At 38.4% G+C, this 11,293-nt stretch overlaps 1 protein-coding gene and 1 pseudogene across 1 annotated transcript in view; one reads left to right on the top strand and one right to left on the bottom strand.

The window, feature by feature from the left end:
* Positions 1-1,518: 1,518 nt before the first annotated feature.
* LOC120622292 (uncharacterized) lies at positions 1,519-1,637 on the bottom strand (annotated as a pseudogene).
* Positions 1,638-11,085: 9,448 nt separating this feature from the next.
* SOCS5 (suppressor of cytokine signaling 5) overlaps positions 11,086-11,293 on the top strand; it is a 49,602-nt gene continuing 49,394 nt past the window's right edge. Inside the window, exon 1 of the mRNA XM_039887240.1 lies at positions 11,086-11,264. The gene's annotated coding sequence lies outside the window, so the exon portion shown is untranslated. The remainder of the gene's footprint in view (positions 11,265-11,293) is intronic.

The following is an 11,293-nucleotide window of genomic DNA, read 5'->3' as shown; positions in this document are numbered from 1 at the left end:
TCATCTCAGAATTCCTCTCAGATTACATTGCCTCGAATGCATTATTTAGGAAAAGTACAAACTTGAATGCCATATGGTGTCCTTGTTGACACTGCAGATGTTGGTTAATTTTAGATTCTAAAAGAACAAAAGAACAGAAGCACTACCAAGCAAATTATCCTCTCTTTAGCTTTTTCTTCGAAATCTCCTATTATATGAATACCCAACTAAAAACGGCAGGCTAAATATTATAGAAAATTACATCATTTTAAGAATTGAAATTCTGTATATCCAAGCCCTTTTGCAGAACATGAGTTTATTCCCTCCAAAGCACATCACCAATTAATTTAATGCTATAAGATTAATTATGGGTTTTTTTCAAGGACCAAGAAAAAAGATTTTAATTCCAAATTTTAACTTCAAATAACACAGAGCCAGGGGAAACGTAAAGGTCTCAGAAGAGTCACAAAAAGATATGCAATCCATTTTGGTGGTCATAGTCTTTTCTGAACTAATGGAAAACTGAATTAAGTTCAGCTAGCCCTGGGTTCCAATTCTGAAGATTTATATTTACAAATGGGAATTTCTTTGCAGAACAGGTGTGACAGACATGCACATACTAATGACAACTGCTTTCACAAGCCCTATCAGTTTGGGAAGACCTGTCCCACTCATGTGTGCCATCTGTAAGACATCTCTTTGCATCTTGTCAAATCTGACATCCTGCTTACATATGCATAAACAAGAGGTGTTTTTGTAAAATATATAGATGGCATCTGTCATTCTGTCTGTTGTTTGCATACAACCCACTATCAAAAAAATATCCTGAAACATTTTGTAAGTGTCTTGAAATTATTTATATAAAATAAATACATATTAAATTATAAGTAATATATAGCATATTTATATATTCTATATTTATATAATCAGTATTATATATATATATAGCTTCATATATAAATGAAGTAATAAAACAAAGGATACTTCATGTCAGAACATATCCATTATCTGAAGCAGTTTAAAAATGGTCTAATTAATATTCTGAGCCTAGATTTTTTCCAGCCTTATTGAAATATAAGACAATTAGTTGCTTGTATTTACATTGTACAATTCAATGAGTTTTTTCTATTATATTTGGCATACAATAATATGTTAGTTTCAGTTGTACAGCATAGCGATTAGAGATCTCTTTATCTCACAAAGTGATCACCCCACTAAATCTAGTACTCTTCTTCCCCCTTACATATTTATTACAACATCGTTAACTATTTTCCTTATGCTATACTTTATAGCTCCATGTCTATTTTGTAACTATCTATTTGTACTTCTTAATATCTTTACACTTTTTCACCATCCCCCCAAACACCATCCCATCTACTAGTCTTCAAAATATTCTCTGTATCTATGAGTTTATTTCTGTTGTTGTTGTTTATTTTGTTCTTTAGATTCCACATGTACGGGAAATCATGGATTTTTGTCTATCTCTGACTTATTTCATTTAGCTCAATACCCTCTATAAGCCTAGATTTTTTTGTTTAACACCTACAGCACCTGGTATTCCAAGGTGGTCTCCCATCCAAGTACTAACCAGGCCCGACCCTGCTTAGCTTCTGAGATCAGACAAGATTGGGCACGTTCAGGGTGGCATGGCCGTAGACTATGAGCCTGGATTTTCAATAACATTTTCCAGAGAATAATCCTGTCCCCGAATTGCTCACTAAGTCTTACTGCCTTAAGATATTGACAGAATATCACTTTAGTTAGAAGTAATTCTCAAACAGAGGCTATAAGTGTTTCACCTATAATATACTAGTTCTTCTAAAAGAGGCAAAATTTTCAAAAGATATTTCAACCTGTATTTTAGAAATTTGGTGGATACTATATGATATGATAGTGTGTTCTCCTGTGGATTAGAACTATTAAAAGTAAATTCAAAGAGTAGATTTTATGACACTGCTTATTATGGATGCAGTCTAGGCTGATTATTTTAGAATTAAGTATACTATTAATCACCTCCCTATCCTGTCCATATGCTACCTCTTTTAGTACCAAAGACCTAATAAGACAGGTGCAACTTGATTCCATGTTACTTAGTTCTCTCAAACTGGAACAAAACTTTAACCCCCCAAAATATTTTCCCATGTGAAGGATTTTGGATTATTGGAATTGATTACAGGCCTGAACCAGAAGTGGATCCAAACAACTTTCATTCACTGCTGAAACTGAACTGGAACTGACCCCCAAGATAAATTGGCTTAATTCCCTGTAAAAGGAATATGAATCAGGTTGCCATCTGTTCCCTTCCTTCTTTTACCTCACCAGTGGGCCGGGTTTAAATATCTAACTGGAGGAGTCCTTGGGGAAAGGGGAAGAGAACTCTGGCTTGTTGTTTGGATGGGTACGCTACAATGGTAAAGTCACTCCAAGTGCAAGAAGAGAGGAGTCTGGGAATTATCTGGGGAAATCTTGTAATTTGTCAAACCATTGGAACAACATGAATTTAATTTGCCTAATTTTGTTTGAAGATATTGCATCAACTAAAACTCTTTTGCTTGCCAGAAATGAAAAATATAAACCAAACTAGTTTAATCAAAAAGGTAAATTTATTAGCCCATGGACTGAGAGTAAGGGTAGACCACGGTCCCCTGAATAAAATAAGAGTTGGTTAGTAGAACTGATGCTTTCTACAGGTACTCAGGGACCAGATGCTCAAATAATTTCATCAAGTATTACTTTTTACTTAAAAGGAATTCTGGCTATATCCTAAGGATAGTGTTTAATTCTTACCAGATTGGGGGGCAGGGCGGGGGCGGGGGGGGAGGCTGGGGGAAGGCAATGACCAAAAGAGAGACTATAATATCCTTATGTGAAACATTTTAAAAATAGAAGATAGTTTCAACTAGAGCTGAGACTAGCTACTCTTCAGAGAGATTGGACAGTTCTACAATTTCTAGATTTTGTGATTCCCAAGGAAGAGAGCTTTAGAGCTATGAAAAGCTTTCTGGATAGCTATTTACTGCACCTTGTAAACTTCACGGTTTATTTTTAAATGCTTTCTCTCATGCCATAATTTTTTAAAAAAACTTCCACACACATGGAACAGAACCAAAGAGAAGTACTATGTGGAAAGATAATTTTACTTTCTAATAATAATAGTAGTAATATGGCTGAGTTAGCTTCTTAGGATATATGTAAAAATGTCAGCTCTCGCTGACATATCACTTATATTATTTCTGCATTTGTATATGTTCTCCCAAAGATCTCATGTAAATTAACCGCCCTAGGAGTCTTCTACCCTGGTCTCATGTATCTGTAAACTAATAAATAAGAAAAAGTCTTGTTGGGGTTGGGGGAAGGAAGCTAATGTAAAAATAGAATATTTACTTTACATGACCCAATTATAAAGCACATTTATCAAAGTGCATCCATTTACCAAGCCCTTAAACCTATTTTCCCAAAGTAACTATGGAAAAATGAAAAAATTACTAAGGGAGATGAAAAGGGATGCTAATAAAAGGTGGCCAAGGAGTATTTTATCTGGAGATTGGGTAGCACTAGAGCTATTTGGGGCAATGTACACCTTACAAGTTCTCGACGCCAAACCCATCATCCCCATCTGAGACTTCATTTTTAGATATGTTTCGATATGTTGAATTAAGAAAACTCAAGTTTTTTTCAGAGCTTGCAATTCATTAACTGGGGCATAATCAAACTGAATTTTATTCTCTTTCTTCCTCTTCTTTTTTTAGACATCATGCCAACTATTACGCCGGAGTAGTAGATTAAATATATTTTTCAATGTCTTTACTGGAAAAAATACAAAGATATAATTTATAGGCCAAAGAATGAAGAACTATTCTTAATGGAATATGAGAGTTAATCCTTGGAAAGCTGAGGTTCTATTTGGAAACCCAGTCACACCATCTTAGAACATTTCTTTGGAAGATTTTATTTGGGAGACTTCTGGGAATTTATCCTAAGGATATACCGGTAGACATATGTGCCAGGTTATTCATTACAGCATTGTTTGTAATAGTAAATACTGGAAACATCCAAAGTGTTCATCAATAGAGGAATGGTTAAATAAACTATGGCATATATTGCAGTGTAATGCTATGCGGCTGTTTAAAAAAATAAGGAAGCTCTCTTAGTACTGATATGAAAGATCTCCAAGACACACTGTCAGAGGGAAAAGCAAGATGCAGATCAGGGGATATAATATACCACCTCTGTGTAAGAAGGCTGGAAGAGAAGAAATACAAGAATTGCTTGAATTGTTTGAAGAAATTCTAGAAGGGTTCATAGAGAAACAAATATAAATAGTTATCTCTACCTGTGAGTACGGGTGGGCATGGAGAATTGGATGGATGGAGCAGGGTGGGCAGAGACTTTTCACCATATAACTTTTTTTTTTGCCTTGATCTTTGAAAGGCACACATTCACATGTGAATGTATCAGCTGGTCAAATATAAATAATTAAATACCAAAAAGAAAAAAAGCTTAAGAGAAGTCATTCAGGAATCATGTGGTAATTTTATTAAAATTACAGTTGTAATTAAACAAAACACCTGAATCCATCTCAAATGAAGGCACACTGTTGGTAGGGTGTGAGAAGGGGGCAGGCAGCAGCAGAAGCCCAGACCATACTAACTCCCATTCCTGTTAGCTAAGTATTTTGCCTCTGTCCAGTCTCTTTATCCTCCTGGTTCTTTTTCCATATCCTTCCTTCCACTTCTCTTAAACAGAATAACAAACCAGAGATCCTGATGGCAACTATTATGCTTTATTCATAAAGAGTTAAATTAAAGTTTTGCCTAGAATGTGGATTATCGCACATATTCACAAATGCTGAGGAGGTTCTCTAGTTATTTTCCTAAGAGAGTGAGACTCTTGATTCACTCAGCTGCTCTGGGCTTAGGGGCTCCTTTTTGATGCTCATTGTATAATTCTGTCATTGTCCTTAAAACACCCTACAGAAATCACCAGTGTAGGAGGCAGTCTTCCCCATTAGACTATGAGTTTTTTGAGGACAAGGACTGTTGTCTTATTCATTGAGCTTTGTATGGAGCTTAATGCAGTGCCTTTTCAGGCACTGTGTAAACTCAGTAAACTGAAACTTCATCCACCTAATTGCTTAGACCATAGTCCTAACAGTCATCTTAATGTCCTTTCTTAACTCACTGTCATTAAATCTATCGGAGCTTCCAGTTCTCTCTGTAAAACACACCCTCAAACTGATTACTCTTTGCCATCTTTAGCACTACTACCCTAATCCAGACTACCAACATCACCAAGTCTAGACCAAAACAACTAGTTTGCCTTCTGCTACTCTCTCCCACTGCCCCCAGATTGCATTCTCCATATGCAATTAGGGCAATCTTTTTAACAACAAATCATATCGCACTCCCGCTTAAGACCCTTAAGTGATTTTTATTACAATTAGAATACAATTTAAACTTTTTACTCTGACCTTCCAAGCCCTACATGATCTGGCTCCTGTCTGTTTCTTTGACTTCACCTCCTACCACTGCCCCGCGCTCCCTCTGCATGACGTCGGCCTTTTTTTGTCCCTCACATCTACTTTGCCTGATCCTATCTCAAGGCCTCTGTCTGTGATCTTCCCCCTGTCTGGAAGGCTCTTTCCTTTCTTTCTATATGGTTGCCTCCTTCTCATCATTGATGCTCAAAAGCCACTTTCTCAGGGAGGCCACACTGACTACTCTAGTCACATCAGCCTCACACTCAACATTGTCCTATGTGTAGCACCTTTAACTATATAGATTAATATCTTTATTTGTTGGTTTATGCTTATTGTCCCCACTATAATGTAAGTTCTATGAATGAAGTCTCTCGTTCGCCTCCAGATGACCAGTGCCTAGAAATAACAAAGAAATAACAAACGAGAGACCCTGCTGGCAACTATTATCTTTCATTCATAGAGTTAAGTTAAAGCTTTACCTAGAGTGTAGATTATTGCACATATTCACAAATAGTGAGGAGGTTCTCTAGTGTAAGCAATTAATGGCTCTAAAAAGTTTTTGTTGAGTAAATGAAGGAATTTAAAATTAATCATGGATAGCATATTTATTTCTTTAGAGACTTTTTAATGTAACTAATTATAAAGGCAGTAAATAATTGTAAACAGAAATAAAGATGTCATGTTTAGCTTTTGAGGAAACATTTTAGAAAATAGGCTAAGAGAGTTAATGGCAAGAATATGATTCTACAAAAAATGTCATAAACCAATCTAGGTAACAGGCAGGCCCAGATACTACATTAGGTACAAGGGATATAATGATGAGCAGACATTAGTTTTGCACTCGAGAAGCTCAAATCTATCAAAAGATACAACTTTGTAGTATCTAATATCTACATAATGCAAATCGTGTTCGCATTTATAATTACTTCATTTGATCACCACAAGAGTCCTATGAGGTAGGGTATTATTATAATTGTTATTATTACAATTTTATAAACTAAATGTCTAAGACTTAGAGAGGTTATATGACTTGTCTTGGATGGCACAGCAAGTAATGAATGAGATTTTTAAGTTAGACCCAGATTTCTTTTACTCAGCTTTCCTGTTTTATTCACTACTGTGTCTATTCAGTGTCATAAATGTGCGTGCAACATACGATAGGAGGTTAAGTATAACAAAGAGAAAGACTTTTTATCTAGAGAGGTCTGGGAAGGTTTTATGAGGAAAAGTATATAAATAGGGCTCTGAAAGATGGGCAGGAATATTCAGGTGGAGAAAGAGACATATTTCAGATAGATATGTGAAGGAGAGAAAGATGAAAATGTATAGCATGCTCCACGTGGCAGGGAGCAAAGGCATCCAGAAGGAGAAGTTGGGGCCATACGGTGAAAGATTTTCAGTGCCATTTTGTATGCAAATGGACAGTCATTGAATGCAGAAGATTGAAACAGTGATGAATTGGAGCATGAAGAAATAAGTTAGGCGGGTTTTGAGATCGCACAAGAGTATTTAAGTGTCTGAGGAAGGATAATGAAAATGGAAAGGACTGATTACAAAATGTTTCTGTGAATTAGAATCACTTTTGTGGAGGTGGAAAAGAGGGAGGAGTAAAGATTATTTTTAAACATTTCTAGCTTATACAACTTGGTAGATGATTCTCTCAAGCAAATTGAAGAATACAGAAAAATAGTTTGAGGCGGGAATTGGAGAAAAGAGATGAGGGTTTTCTGGTAACTAAGATAAAGCATTTGCTTTATCTTTTACTCATTTTTGGTTTGAGGAGCCTGTTTGTAACATCCAGGTAGATATGTCAAGCAGGTAGCTAAAAAGATAGGCTTAGAGTTTGAAAGCAGGATTGAAGCTGGAGAGCTAGATTTGGGAGTCATCAAAATACAAGTTGTATTAAAAGTCTTACTGCAAAAGGGGCACAAGGAAATGTTTTGGAGGTGATGGAAATGTTCTTTTTCGTGATTATGATTGTGGTTACAAGGGTATACATGTCTCAAAACAGATCAAACTCTACACAAAATTGGTGCATTTTACTGAATCTTAAATCTCTTTTAAAAACTAAAAATAAGTAAACCACTTCATACAACATAGTAAGTGCTAAATGTTTTTTTTTTTTAATTGTTAATCAATTGTTTTAGAAAAAAGAGAATGAGATATTGCTCTACATACATCAGTTAAAAACAACTGATTGGCAGCATGGAAAACTGCCATGGTTTCATTTGTTTCAGAAACCAGTGCTAGGTGTGCCAGTTTATGGGCCATTTGAGAGTTCTCTATCCAAAATTGTATTCTCTCCCCAAACCATCCTCCTGCATCCTTAGCTCACACTTGTAACACTTAAGTTGACTTCCACATTTGGAAGAGCTGAGACAATAAAGGTACTTGAAGAATATAATATGACTCACTGCTGAACAAGAAATCTTTCCTTATTGATTGATTTTAGGCTTATGGCCAATTTGGCCTCCTTGTTTGGCACCATTCCCTCAGCATCAATTCTGAATCGTCCTTTCAGTGCTCAGCTTAAAATCTACTTCGTACAAAAAAAAAAATTTTTTAATTTGATAAAAGGAAGTGAATTCTGATACCTATATTCATCCACTAGTGTGGACACATCTACCATGAGTATACAAATATCATATTTGTCTCATTATGTTGAAATCTCAGCTCTGTCATTTACCGTCTTTGAGACCTTGAAGAAAATGAGGATAATAAAACCTGCCTTGCAGGGTGATGTGGATTAAGTCAGATAGCACAAGTGAACATGCTGAGTATGGCATTGAATAGGCACTTAATAAAAGGCAGATGTCTTGTCAAGCTTGACTACATTTTATGAATTATTTAGTCTGTATCATAAGTTTTTTTGAAAGTAAAAGGGCTCTTACCTGGGCTCTATACTCCCGCCCTAACTAATACATCCTCAGGAGACATGGGGGAATGATGTTTAGAAGACTGGCAGGTCAAGAATAAAATTGAAAAGGATTTACACAATAAATACGTAGAAGAGAAGAGATCGTTCTAGGGACACGGGGAAAAAAGGAACTTGATTTAAAGATGGTGGCAAAGGTCATTTTTTACATTTCCTTTTTCCATTCATTTAAAGTTTTATTTTGCTGAAAAGAGGGGATAGAAGGACTCATTTTGATGAATAGAACTGCAAGACTATGTGTCAATACACCTGGTATTGATTCATGCCAGCTGGGAGAGGAGTTTGGCTTCTCAGTGTTTTACTACTGTGGTTTCCTGGGCTGGGCAGCTGGGTGCCTAATAATGATAAAAACCATAATAATACTTCATAATTACGTACCGTCATTTGCCAGAACTTGGGTTTAAGTGCAATGACTATGACAGAACTGGCAATATCTCCCTTCCTGTTGGGGTGCAACACCCAAGGGCCTGCAAATACAAAGTGAAGTGGCAACAGCAAACTTCTCCTGCAGAGCCTAACCTGGAATTTCACTCAGAAGCCTCTGGGTTTGAAGCTCATGGCCAGAAACAAAGAGTACTTTTAAATTGCCCATGTGTACTTGGCACTATCAAGTAAATAATGTTTCTGAAGCAACTACTGCCATGCATGGGGTGCAGCATCATGGAATCCCAGGCCTGGAAGAGACCAACACAGGTGATCTCATTCATTATTACCGTTTTCTGCCACGAGGCATCAGTCACTACCACTACACTCTAGTAGGTGAGTTCGCTGACCTTCTATTCTGGTTTGAGCCAGAGATGCTTTTGTGGCAGCCTGATTCAGGTGTCAGGGGATTCACCAATTCATTTAACAGTCACAAAGGTGAGCACCTTTCTGAACCAAGGCACTGAGGAGACATGAAGATGTATAAGGCATGATCCTTGCCCTCAAAGTCGCTTATCTTCTCGTTGGGGGATTTGTATTCAGGCAGCTGTAACATAGGGGAAAGTTCTAGCAGATGAAAAGGAATGAAATCAAGACTCCAGGTGAAAGGAGTCTTAATCTCTTTGAGAACAAAAAAAAAGGATGAGAAGGTGTTGGGGAGACTGGGGGAAGAATGAGGTGAAGAGCTGGGCAACAACTTCGGGAGATTCTTTCAGGTTTCCATTTTGTTTGTTTTTGGCCTTTATAGCACTTAGCACCTCCTGAGTTATCTTGTTTATTTCCTAATTTACTCATGTACTCTTTGTTTTACCTCACTTAGGAACCTTGTCAGTTTTGTTCATCACTATATCTAAGCATCTAAAAGAATGCCTGGCACATAGTAAAGTGCTTAGTAAATATTGGCCTAATGAATAAATGGCCCAGGTGAGGCAGTGGCTGTAGAAATGAAGAGGAAAGGGCATTTAGTAAATATAATCAACTTGACAAAGTAAGAAGGGGTAGGGAGGTGTCACAGCAGTGAAAGAGGAGCCTGGAAGATTACTCCCAGGTTCCTGTTTCCTGGTTTGGCTAAATGAATGGATGGTGATGTTATCGAAGAAGGTAAGGAACAGAGAAAGTGCAGGTTTTGTAGACTTCTGAAAGTATTTGAGTTCCAATTTGGAGACAGAAATGTCCAAAAGTACTTATATATGCAGATCGGGACCTCATTAAAGGTACACTCAGCCATCAAAATGGTTAGATCACTAAGTATGCAGCAGAAAAACTATGCACTGCTAAGGAGAAGACTAAGGATCAGATCCTGGGGCTCTCTTAAAGAACCAACAGAGAACAGATTTAGGTTAACTGAAGAGAAAGACAACTTGATGGTTTATGGTTTCAGGGAAACTGGGGTAAGGGGTGCACTGGGGAGGTGAAAAGCTTCAAGAAGGATGTAGTTCAGAGTCTACTGCAACAGATATCAAATAAGAACTAAAGAGACCCTTGAACTTGGTCACGGGTATCACTGGTAACCTTAAGAGGCGCACTTTCAATGGATTAGTAGAGAGTATAATTTAGCCTGTATTTGAAGCATGAATTGTAATAAGGATGAGAGCTTAACAGGGTCTCATAAGCAAGTTTTTTGTTAAATTTGGGGCGCGTTGGAACACGATCATGGTATGCCTAACAGAATTGTCCGTTAAGTTTGTGAAGGACGACGGGTTTCTGGAAGGCCAGATGGTAAGAGTCCTGGCAGCGTCACGATGCCTCAACTGTGCTTCTACCCTTTCAGCCATTTATAGGGTGGGGGCCCTTCCATATAAAGTGCAGGAAAAAGTGGGAGACAAACACTCCTCCATCCGATCTATGAGTCAAGTTTGTGACAGATGGGAGTTGAGATGGCAATACTTGAATTAAATGAAGTGCCCAGTTTCTAGTAGATCTTGGAATATTTTAACGAGGAGGCTCCATGCTGGAGACAGCTAAGGAGACCCATTCACATTTTCCGACCCGGCACTCACGCCACCCATTCATCATTTTTCCTTTCCTTTTCCCCTAACAGTTGAAACGAGAGACAACGCCTTCTTCCTTCTCCCACCTCCGACCTCCCACCAAGCCCACTAAAGGCCCTTCTTCCACCACATGACCCTCAGCCCCGTGACTCGCCGCCGCCGACCCCTCCCCTCGAGCGGGAGCCCGCTTTTCTCCGCCTCTCAGGTCCACGTGACCGCCTCTCTCCCACCTGACTGGCTCTTCCCTTTCCCCTCGGGCCGAACCCGGCCGCTGTCGCCGCTGCCCGATTCCAAAATGGCAGCCGCGCACTGCGCGCATCCGAGCGGCCGGACCTCCCTGACTCTCGGGCCGCCCCCCTCTTGCTCCCTAGCTTCTTCCTTCGGCCTTCACCTACATGCCTTCGGATTGGCCACTAGGAATCCCGCCTCTCCAGAGCCTCGCTTGCTATTGGTCACGGTAGGCTGCCCTTCAGAGAGGCGTGCCCC

The sequence above is a fragment of the Pteropus medius genome, unplaced genomic scaffold (genome assembly GCF_902729225.1).
Source record: "Pteropus medius unplaced genomic scaffold, Ma_sr-lr_union100, whole genome shotgun sequence".
NCBI lineage: Eukaryota > Metazoa > Chordata > Mammalia > Chiroptera > Pteropodidae > Pteropus > Pteropus medius.
The sequence above is the reverse complement of the archived record's forward strand: the minus strand, read 5'-3'. Positions and strand labels throughout refer to the sequence as shown.